Genomic DNA, 12,052 nt, shown 5'->3' with positions numbered 1-12,052 from the left:
TTTTTTCATTAATTTTTCTTTTCTGACATAGATATTACTAATAATCACATACCCACTCCCATGCATAATAATTCATGTTATTCATTCTTCTGAATCCTTGCTGATTTTTTTTTACTAGTTCTGTTATAGAGAAAGGAATATTGTCTCCAAATATAATTGTAGATTTGTCTATTTCTCCTTTCAGTTTTGTCAGGTTTTGGTTCATGCATTTTGAATCTCTGTTGCTAGGTGAATTCACATTTAGAATAGTTCTATCTTCTTGGTGAGCTGATTCTTTTATCATTATGCAATGTGTATGTGATCACTGGTAATTTTCTTTTCTCTCAAGTTTACTTTTTCTGATTCTAATATAACTCCAGTTTTCTTTTGATTAGTGCTTAGATGGTAAGTATTTTCCATCCTTTTACTTTTAACCTTCTTATATCACCAGTTTTGAAGTATTTTGTAAACCACACAGAGTTGGGTGATGTTTTTTGTATTTATTTGTATAATTCCTGTATTTTAATTGGAGTGTTTAGATCATATGTAATGTAATTACTTATACATTCAGACCAGGTGTACCATATTATTATTTGTTTTCTATTTTTTCCTCTGTTTTTCAACCATTTTCTCCCTTCTTTTTTTGGGAGCATTTTTTTAGTATGTGAATTTATTCTATATGTATTTTCACTATATCTCTGTATTTTTCCAGTGGTTGTTTTAAGGATTATAGTATACATACTTAACCTTTTCTAGTATGCTAAAATAAATATTTTACCACTTCAAGTGGAATATAGAAGTTTTACCCTTATATAGATCTTTTTACCCTCCCTCTGTTAAGCTGTAATTTTATTATGTATTACCACTATACACACTGAAAACTTCAGACAATGTTTTATAAGTTTTGCCTTCAATGATCAAACATATTTTAAACTTCTAAGAGGAGAATAATAGTCTATCATAAAATCAAGTATTATAACATTTGAAATACTTTAAAATGTGTTATTCAAATGTAAGGTACTATTCTGAGCCATCAGATGAATTTTATAAAGGAAGCCCCAGTGGGACATTGTATTAATATTTTTCTGAAGAGGTTATTTTATATACAAACTATTTTTTCCCACAAGTACTGAGAATCTTTAGGAGGGTAAATATTTGTATTCTGATGTTAAATGAAAAACAATTTTTTTAATGTTTATTTTTGAGAGAGAGGGAGACAGAACGTGAGTGGGGGAGGGGCAGAGAGTGAGGGAGACAGAATCTGAAGCAGGCTCCAGGCTCTGAGATGTCAGCACAGAGCCCAATCTGGGGCTCAAACCCATGAGCAGTGAGATCATGACCCGAGCCGAACTGGGATGCCCAACGAACTGAGCCACCCAGGTGCCCCTGTATTCTGATTTTATAAATAAAAATTTCCCCACTCCAACTTCCTTATACTTCAGTATGCTCATAACTAAGGGATTTGTAGCTGTATTGGCATATTTAGCCTATAATCTTTCAAAATTGGCAGAGTGGGGAATGAGAACTACAACCTTCAGTAGGCTATCACTTTTGATTTGGTGCAACTTCAAATAGCTTTGGATAAAAGAATTTAAATATATTAAACCAGAAGATTATATTTAACCTAGTTAATATTTCAGTCTTAGTTATCAGCTCTGTTAGTTTTTCAACATATTAACCTTATTTAACTTTTTAAACTTTGTTTATTTAAGCAATTGATAATTTCTTGAATAGTTTTCATGAGGACTTAGTTGTTACTTTTTAAAAACTATTACAAATGGTACAGGTAAATAGAATAATTAAATATGTTTCTCTTGCTTAGCAGGTATGGAATCATCTGCCTTGGATGAATCTACTTCAAACAGAAAGTTATCAAATATATCAGAATGTTATCCACAGTATAGGATGAAAAGCAGTTTCTCTTCCAGACTACGTGAACCATCATTATTCCCAAAGTTAAATGGAAAACACCTCCAATATCATAAAATTATGGAGGATAATGATTACCTTGAACTTAAAAGATCAAAAAATCCTTTGCAAATAAAAAAATTCCTAAATGGGGTTGATAGCAGTGATACAGGATTCTGGGAACCATATTCAAAGGATGGCATAAACTTTAAGAAAAGTTCAGAGAAGATTGAAATTCATGACTCAAAGTCTACGTCACATAGCTTGAAGAGCATTACAAGCCTCAAAAAGTCTCTGGATAAAAGTGATAATTTTAGTATCCCGAAACTTCAGAAGCCAGCTGTGAGAAGGCATTCCAGCCTCCTAAAACGGGTTTCGTCGAAAGAAAAGATTGCAGTGAATGCTCTGGGTCAGTATCATATATGTAAGTCAAAATATAGGTCCTTGAGTTCTTGAGTCATCACAGAAACAAGCTGAATTAACCATTGATTAGACAGTTGTTTGCATTTCATTTGTCAGTGCTATTGAGTAATCACCACTTCTGGTATATAGATCAGTGTATACAACACAGTGGTTTTAAGTTGTGCCTTTTTAGATGGTTGTGTTCCCTTTTTCAGATGCCTAACTTTGACCAAGAAGTTTATTCAGAGATTAATTCAACTCACTCAAGTTCCCTAGAAATAGAGGGCCTGTTTTCTTTTGGAAATGCTTATTTTATAATTTTTAAACTAAATATGTAAGGAGTCTATGTGAAATTTTTGTTCAGGTTCCGTAATTTAAATATATGATATCCATATCCAACATGATATGATAATGCTTCAGATATCATCTCTTTTGGACATGGGAATATGAAGAAAGATAAAATAACTACTATTTTACAGTTTGGGTCCCCAGGGCTTTATGGTCTTTCTCAAAGATGAGCAAGGTTTTCCAACCAATATATAGTTTCCTCCTTCCGTGGTACCTCTATCACAGAAGTCCTGTGTTTGGAACTTAATTAAATACTCCTTCCTATAGTCCTTGGCTGAAGTTACTCAAGTTGTTTATTTTCTTGAAAGAAACTTATCTTTTTATTGCATTTAATATTGAAGGTAATTGTTAAAATGAGTGCTTAGTGAAATACTAGTGGTTCTTACACAGTAATACAAATTTTAAACAACTCAGTTGAACAGAAAATGTGCTCTTTTAAGGAGGCACAACAATGTTCTTTCTGATTCCTTTACTGATACACTACTATTACTCTGTGCCTCATTCCTAATTCTGAGTTCTTTATATTCCAGTAAGATTAAAACACTTGTTAAAGGAACAGTGGAATAGTAGGCATTTAGCCCATGGGTAGAAGCAGCCTGTGGAAGAAAGTGCTTATCTATCTTGCTGGTGTCGCCAACCTTTGCCATACTTAATATTCTTTGTAAAGAGAAGTGTGAAATAGTTTATCTGGTATAACTTCTCAAGATAAATTGATGGTAATTGAGCATTTCTGAAATGTGACTGTCATTTGATATACATTTTAAAAACATTTTTAACTTTTCATGTTATGATAATTTTTAAATCATAAGAATTACACAAAGGGAAAGACATTTCTATATACTCTTCATCTCGTTTTCCCAGGTATTAAGATCTTGTATAATCACAGTACAGTGAACTAAATCAGGAAATTGACACTGATACAATATTATTTACTATTTCATCTGAAGACCTTATTCAATTTTTTTCAATTGGTCCATAAATGTATTTTTCCTGGTTCAAGGTCTCATATAGGATCACACGTTACATTCAGTTGTCATGTGTCCCTTAGTCTCCTCTGATCTAGGATAGTTTCATGACCATGACACTTTCGAAGAGTATTGACTAGTTAATTTGTAAAATGTCCCTCGTTTTGGGTTTTCCTTATATTTCTTCGTAAGTTCAGGTTATGCATTTTTGGTGGGAATTACAGAGAAGTGATACTATGCCTATCTCAGTGCATGATATTAGGGGACTCATGACGGCCATGCGTATCTACTGCTAAGATTTTATGATTTTGAAGATTGTGAACTGAAAACATGTAGCCTAAAATGATGGGAAGGGGAAGAACTCTCATTGTTTGCTTGGAATCCTGGAATTTAGACAAAACACTTTGTTGTTGTGATCTCTTGAACTCGTTCATTATATTTTAATCAGAACCAAGCAGCATTGGCTGGGTCACTGGAACAGGCTGTTCCTCCAAACAAGTAGTTTATAAACATTTATAGAACTTCAAGATTGTTTTCTGTTTGAGCTATATGGGAAATATTTAGGTATAATGTAAGCTACAACAGAAATATGAAGAAAAAAGCAGTCATATGAGGTAATAATAATTAGATAAAACTTGTTTTCTAATTGCTAAAGACTTTGGGGGCTAATTATTGCTTAAGACACATAAATTCTGTGGCTGAATAGTCTTCTACATTTTGTATATTTACAAAACATCTGTGAAGCTATCAATAAACTCCAAGAAAATTACATTGCTGCAGAAGAACTTCAATCCATTTTGCCTTCAATAGGAGTTACTTTATCAGACAAAGAGTTCAAGGAGATTGTGGCAAAGACTACTCAAAATGGTGAGACTGATAATACCAAACTTTTTGAAAAAATTAGATACTTTTATGGGATAGTATTAAATGATGGAGTAAGTTCTCAACTAGGAATGGAACAGAATGGGCCATGCTAAAGAAGATTCTAAAAGAACAGATATAAAAATGGAAAGTGGAAAAAAAAATTCCTGGAAAATCTGCCCTAATGCATTGGTTTGGAGGGACTAGGCCTTTTATATCTCAGAATTGTTATGTAACACTCTATCACTATCCCTAGCTATGCCTTCCCGTATGGGACAGGTACTGGAAAGGCTGGCCCAGTTGTAGGGAGGTTCAGGCAATAAGAGCACAAAATCCAAGGGGTACAAAAATCTCTGAGCAAATAGCCTAAAGCATCCAAGAAGAAATAACCGGAGATTCCAAAATGGTAAGGAAGTGCTACAACTAGGAATTTAGGGCTAATGGTACTTAACCAATCAAGGCAGATGATTAGCATCTAGATGTTAAATAGCATATCCCAGTCACCAGCCTAAGTTCAAGGCAGATTTTAAGTTTCCAGGAAGAGCTTTTGTATTGGAGAAGTTGTTTTATCATTAAGTAAGACCCATCCACAACAGAAGTTCAGCTGAGGAGAGGGCAGAGGCAACATTTTGGGGAAAGACTGACTTGGGAATATGTTAGAAATGAATTCTTAGAACCTGAGCAAAATTTCTTAGCTAAGGCAAATGGGAAAGAAGATTAAAAAAAAAAAAAACCTAAGGTGTAGGTGCTACTAAAATTATTGAGCCCTTTCATGTTGCTTATCAGGATTGGTAGGATCACTGTGGAGGGTGTATATCTAAAAATAGGTAGTTAATTGGATCAGCTGATAGTAATGGGGACACTTGGGTCTGTCAGGATTGGTCAGTATTGTCAAGGTGTCTTAATGGATAGCATTTTGACTGGGTTTTCATGATGGTATGAAATAGACTCCTTAAGTTTCTCATGGTCCATCTATATGGTCACCTTTCCTTTTTCCTATATCTATCAAAAATTGAGGACCTAGCTCAGTCCATTGCACTTTATAATAGGTATTTAAAAATTATTGAGTAATTATCAAAATGAAACGAACTGACCTAATTCAGAGACTCATCTAGGGAGACAGGATATGAAAGGAGAAATAGAATTATGATGAAGTGAAGAAGTAATTTTTTTCATAGTTGTATGAAACTATGAATTTACCTTTTATGCAAAAATATAAAGAATGCATGATCTAAAGTCTTTATTTTACAGGAAATGGAATGGTGAAGTTAGATGACTTTATGAGCGCTCTCTCCAAGGAGCAAAGTCTTCCTGAATGTGATGGTAGGTAGGAAATTTATTTTAAAATGATTTGGAGGAAAGAAGTGGTTAGGTTGAAAAGAGGTTCAACTGAACTGAGTTTGCTTTTTGGGTAGATACTTAATAGTTCTGAAATTCTCAGGCAAGCCATGAAAACTTGATGTATTAGGGTAGTGATAGCTAACTTGCTTCCCTCACAGAATTGTTAGATGGATTTTAAAAACTGTAAAGTACTACATAAATGTATAGTAAGGTAATGAGGGATTCCAACAGGTGATTAGCCCCATTTTTAGCAACTGATGGGTGATTTGATTTTTAATTTTTTTATAAGGAACTTGTTTGAATGAAATACTGGTTTTGTTTCCCTTGTTTTAGAACATTTCTAAAAAAACTGTATTAAGCTATAATTTACATACATAAAACTCACTCATGCACTAATTTTCATGAAATGTATAGAGTCATACAATCAACACCACAATCAGTTTGTTAAAAATTTTGCTTGCAATGATTTGGGTTTTTATGCAAATAATTAAGTATTTTTCAGCAAGATTAAAATGAGAAATGAAAGATACTAAGCCTTGCTGTTTTTATTTCCTTTTGTTTATTCATATGCTAAAAATGAAAGATAAGCTTTTTGTGTCTTCCCAAAGGATTTCTCAGATAGAGAAAAATTAATCCAAAGGAAGAGATTTTTCTCTTATACTTACATGAAGTCTCATGTTAAAAACTACATTATTGTGGCGCCTAGGTGGCTCAGTCCATTAAGCGTCCGACTCTTGGTTTCGGCTCCGGTCATGATCTCACAGTTTGTGAGTTCAAGCCCTGTGTTGGACTTCTTGTGGACAACACAGGGCCTGCTTGGGATTCTCTCTTTCTCTCTCCGCCCCTACCCTGTGTGCTCTCTCTCTCTCAAAATAAATAAACTTAAAAAAAAAGCTACATTATAATTTGTCAGTTATGATGAATTGCTTAAGTGGTGTTCTTAAAGACAATATTAGCAAATTTCTTGAGTGCTTTACCTTGTAATCATTCATTCACGAACTTAGTCACCGTTTCATTGCTGTTTTGTGAAGTAGTGTCGTGGTTGTAGCCGACTTCTCCCTCCCATTTCCCCCATTATACTGTTTTTAAAATTTATCTTATTTTAACGTTTTATTTATTTAAATAATCTCTACACTCCACATGGGGCTCAGACTGACAACCCCAAGATCAATTGTCTCATGCTCTTTGGACTGAGCCAGCCAGGTGCCCCTAAAATTTATTTTTAATGGTGGTATCTAACACGTAACATAAAATTTGTCATCTTAACCATTTGTAACTGTACAGTTCAATAACATTAGGGTTACGTATATTCACACGGTTGTACAACGAATCTCTAGAACTTTTTCATCTTGCAAAACTGAAACTCTATACCCAGTGAACAACAACTACCCATCTGTGCCTCTCCAGCTTCTGACAACCATCATTCTACTTTCTGTTTCTGTGAATTTGCCTACTCCAGATACTTGAGTGGAATCATATAGTATTTGTCTTTGTGAATGAATGGCTTATTTCACTTATCATAATGCCCTCAGGATTCATCCATGTCGTAGCACGTGCCAGATTTTTCTTTCCTTTTCGTGCTAATATCACATTGCATGTATATGCCACATTCTGTTTGTCCATTCATCCATTAATAGACACCTGTGTTGCTTCTACCTCTTGGCAATTGTGACTAGTGCTGCTGTGAATGTGGGTATGCAAATACCTCTTTGAGCCCCTGCTTTCAATTCTTTGGGATATATAATCAGAAGTGGACACAATCCAGGTTTGTAACGTTTCCTTCACTCCTAAAATTCTCTTGTGCCCATTTATCATTAATCTCTACCTCCATTCCCAGGCAACCACTGATCTGCTTTCTGTTTCCATAAAGTTGCCTTTTTTTAAAAAACATTTAATATAAATGAAATCATAAAACATGTGGTCTTTTGTGCCTGACTTCACTTTTTTTGAGGCTAATTCATGTTGTTGTATGTATCAGTAGTTTGTTCCTTTGTATGGTTAAATAAGTCCATATTACATTTTATAGGTATATTCCATTTTGTTGATGATTCACCAATTTATGACCTTTGCTTATTTGCAGTTTGGGACTGGTATGCATAATGTTGAAATTAATATTTGCATTGCAGTCTTTCTGTGGACATGTTTCCATTTCTTTTGGGTAGATTCCTAGGAGAATAATTGCTAGTGTATATGGTAAATTTATGTTTTACTTTTAAAGAAATTACCAAACTGTTTTCCAAAGTGGCTATACCATTTTCATTCTCACCAGCAATGTGTAAGGATTCTGGTTTCTTCCTATCCTCCACATTTAGGTATTATCTTTTTGTTTATAATCATTATAATTAATAATTGTGTAGTGGAATTTCATTATGGTTTTAATTTTGCATTTCCCTAATGACTGATAATGTCAAGTTTATTTGCACATGCTTACTAGCTGTTCATATATCTTTGGTGAAATATATATTCAAATCTTTTGCCCATATTTAGAATTCCATTTTGATTTATCTATAGTGTTTCAGAGTATATCTCTTTTAAAGTTGTTGCTTCAGGTATATATACATAACTTATCACACTATTGGTGTCATCATTTTTCCAGTTCAAGTGAAATACAGAAGCCTTATCTCCATATACATCCCTCCCTCCTTTATGATATAATTACCTTAAATATTTCCTTATATGTATTTAAAACCACATCAGGTGGTATTATTTTTACTTCAACCATCAGACTTGATTAAAAAATTCAAGAGAAGGAAAGCCTACTATATTTACCCATATTTTGACTTACCATTTTCTTTTTTCCTTCTTGATATTCCAGAGTTTTTTTGTTTTATCCTTTATTTTCTGTTTAAGAACTTCCTTTATCCATTCTTAGGTCTATTGACAACAAATTCTTTTAGTTTCCTCTCATCTGAGAACATCTTGATTTCCTCTTCATTCCTGAAAAATAGTTTTTCTGAATATGGGATTTTACGTTGATAGTTCTTTACTTTCAGCACTTGAAAAATATTGTGTCACTTATTTCTGGCTTCCATGGTTTCTGCTGGAAATTCTGTCATTCAAATTGGTTTTCTTTCCCTATAGTGTTTTTCTTAGGCTGCTTTCAAAATGTTCCCTTGTCTTTAGTTTTCAGAAGTTTAATTATGATGGATCTTGACATGGATTTCTTTGGATTTATCCTGTTTGAGGTCCACTTTCGTCTTGGATCTGTAGGTTAATGTCTCTTGATAAAAATTTGGGAAGTGTGCAGGCATTATTTCTTTGAGTGCCTTTTTAAGTCTCTTTTCTTCTGGGACTCTGATGGACACAAATGTTAGATCATTTTTATATTCCTACAGGTCTCTGGAACTGTTCATTTTTTTCTTCAGTTTATTTTCTCAGTGTTGTTCATTGGATGATTTCAGTTGCCTTCAATTCATTGATTCTTACCTTTCTCTCCTCCTTTTAGCTGTTGAGTCCATCCACTGAACTTTTAATTTCAGTCATCATATTTTTTAGTCATTAAATCTCCATTTGGACTTTCTGTGTTGGTGTTTGTGCAAGAGAAAAAGCAGGCAGCTCTCCCAGTCCTCACATACTGTCCCTATACAGGAGAAGACCCCCACCCATCGGCCCAGCCTGATAGGCCCTAGGCCTCTACCACCTTTTTCCTTCCCCAGGCTCTAGGACTGACAAGATAGCTGATGGTTCTTTGGGACGCCCTGAAAAAGTTGATGTGCTGGATAAACTCTTTACCTCTCCAGGAGGAAACTAAGAGCTCGGAATTTTAATCTAATCCTGTGCTGAACAGAGGGGAAGATCACTGCTTTCTACCAGCCCAAGCCATCGCTTTATTCTACCCCAAATACTGGACTGTGCTAGACCCATCAGAGCTCCAAGGCTGGCAAAACAGACGCCAATCTTCTGGGGAGGCATTTTGGAAAAGCTGAATTTCTGGATATGTGGACCAAACTCTTCTTCCCCTTGGTTGAAGCTGGGAGCTAGAGTCTTTTTTGGATCATATGGTGCTGCATTGGAGGCAGCACTTGTGGGAGGGTGTCCCAAATCTCTGTACCAGCTTCAGTACGTCTGGTTTTGCATTCTCCTGGGATACAAGAGCCTGTCCGTTAGTTTCTAATTTCTCACAAAAGGAATTTATTTTTTAATTTCTGCTGAATCAGTGTGTTTGTGGGGAGAAGAAGGGTCCAGGGCGTCCTACTCAACCATCTTACTGACATCACTCACAAGCTGTTTACTTTTTTAAAAAAAATTTTTTAATGTTTATTTATATTTGAGAGAGAGAGAGAACGAGAGTGGGAGGGGGCAGAGAGAGATGGAGACAGAATCCGAAGGTTTCAGGCTCTGAGCTGTCAGCACAGTGCTCAACACAGAGCTTAAACCCATGAGTCATGAGATCATGACGTGAGCTGACGTCAGGTGCCCAACCAACTGAGCCACCCAGGTGCCCAGTAAAGCTATTTACTTTTAAGTGAGAATTTTTTTCATCTAAAAATTCCTTTCACAAGATAGTATCATATATCTTGTTCTACATATTTATACATAAAAATTACCTTTTTAAGAATCATTTTAAGAATCATCTAATTCAGACATCATTTTGATCATTTCTTTGTTTAGTAATCCATAATGACATCCAGTGACTGCCTAAAGTCGATTAACTCCTGATAATGGCTTTAATGCCCTCCACTGCCCAGCTTCCTCACTTTCCCTATCCTAATCTTCTATTAGAGAAAATCTATTTGAGTTTAGTTTGTTCCAAAATTTACACAAAAACACACCCGCATGCATACCTGTCGACCCCCTTAATAATTCTATGTGTTTCTAAGTTATTTTAAGAAAATTTTATTGCATGGGCACCTGGGTGGCTCAGTTGATCGAGGGTCCACTTTGGCTCAGGTCATGATCTCGCCGTTCCTGAGTTTGAGCCCCATGTCTGGCTCTGTGTTGACAGCCTGGAGCCTGCTTCAGATTCTGTGTCTCCCTCTCTCTCTGCCCCTCCCTGACTCATGCTGTGCCTTTCTCTCTCTCTCAAAAATAAACATTAAAGCTTTCATTGCAGTAAAAATTTGTTTAAATTTAATGGAGGGAATACTGCCCAAATTTGTGAAGCATATATTCCAAAGTATCATAAAAAGACATGTGGGATAGTTATTTCCAAGTGATAATATTTATGTACACAGAAGATAAACTAAGATTAACCAGGGACTGAGCCATGTATTGCTACAAAATCTTACCCCAATTCATTATTCAGGATTGAAAGTTTTCTACTTATTTCTGTATCTGCTACCGAGAAACAGACTACTAAGAAATTTTAAATTGTTAGAAAATTAAATGGGGAAATTGTATAATATTTTTGTTCCTGTGCACTTAAATTGCAATTAAATTGGCACTTCCTTCGATACAGAGATTATAGCAAAGTAGAATATATTTTTGGCTCTCATTTTGTACTTTGTTGGTTTTCAGTATTAAAGATTCTGGTAATTCTTTTCATATATAACATTTCTGAAGTTATTTTCTATGCTTGTTTATTTAGTGTTAGAACTAAAATTCATCTTACTATTGGTGTTTTCTTTTTGACTTATATTTAATACTCATTAGCATACTGCTTTATTTTCAGTGTTGACTGATGTCATTAAAGCCATTGATAAAATTAAAGATGAAAATATTGATTATGAGGATATGAATACTTGTCTTCAGCATTTTGGAGTTTACCTTTCTAAGCCAGAATTTGAGAAGATCACAGAGTTGACTGAAGCTGACAGTAAGTGAAAACTGGGTTGACACATGTGAAAAGATGGTCACTTTGCTATTTTTTTCCCTCAGAATAATGACTTTATTTTTTTGATTAGAAAAAAGTCCATTAAAATGAAGTCAATACAGAAAAATACTCAAAAGCACAACAAAACACACAAAATCCCATGATCCAGAAATATCCAGTATTAACAGTCTTTCCAGACATTTTTTTCCTATAGGCAAAAGTACAAACAAAAAGAAAGTAGAGTTTGTGGTTTTGCTTTCTGACAAGGAAGAGGTCAGGACAGAAGTCATTAAATGGGACAAATGACTCTTTATTATGCCAAAGCCTATAATTCATAAGGAAGGTACTAGTTTTGAGTATCTATACCCTTATAACTTAGCAGCATCTTTTCTAAAGAGAAAGGGTGGTTGTGAGATAGACAAGTGTGTGGGGCTATCGATGAAATAAGAATGGCCATGAAGAGTATGTGAAGAGTACAGGAAGAGTATGTGAACTT

General features: G+C 34.7%; 1 long non-coding RNA gene and 1 pseudogene across 2 annotated transcripts in view; one reads left to right on the top strand and one right to left on the bottom strand.

Annotated features, from left to right (window-relative positions):
• The window catches only part of LOC145715120 (uncharacterized), a 353,021-nt gene that overhangs the window by 62,551 nt on the left and 278,418 nt on the right, over positions 1-12,052 (bottom strand). The window lies entirely within an intron of this gene.
• Positions 1-12,052, top strand: part of LOC144615413 (EF-hand calcium-binding domain-containing protein 13-like) — a 98,892-nt pseudogene that overhangs the window by 44,594 nt on the left and 42,246 nt on the right.

The sequence above is a fragment of the Panthera onca genome (assembly GCF_046562875.1).
Source record: "Panthera onca isolate mPanOnc1 chromosome E1 unlocalized genomic scaffold, mPanOnc1 haplotype 2 h2.Chr16_ul_10, whole genome shotgun sequence".
In the NCBI taxonomy this organism is placed as follows: Eukaryota; Metazoa; Chordata; class Mammalia; order Carnivora; family Felidae; genus Panthera; species Panthera onca.
This window is presented reverse-complemented; position numbering and strand designations above follow the sequence as displayed.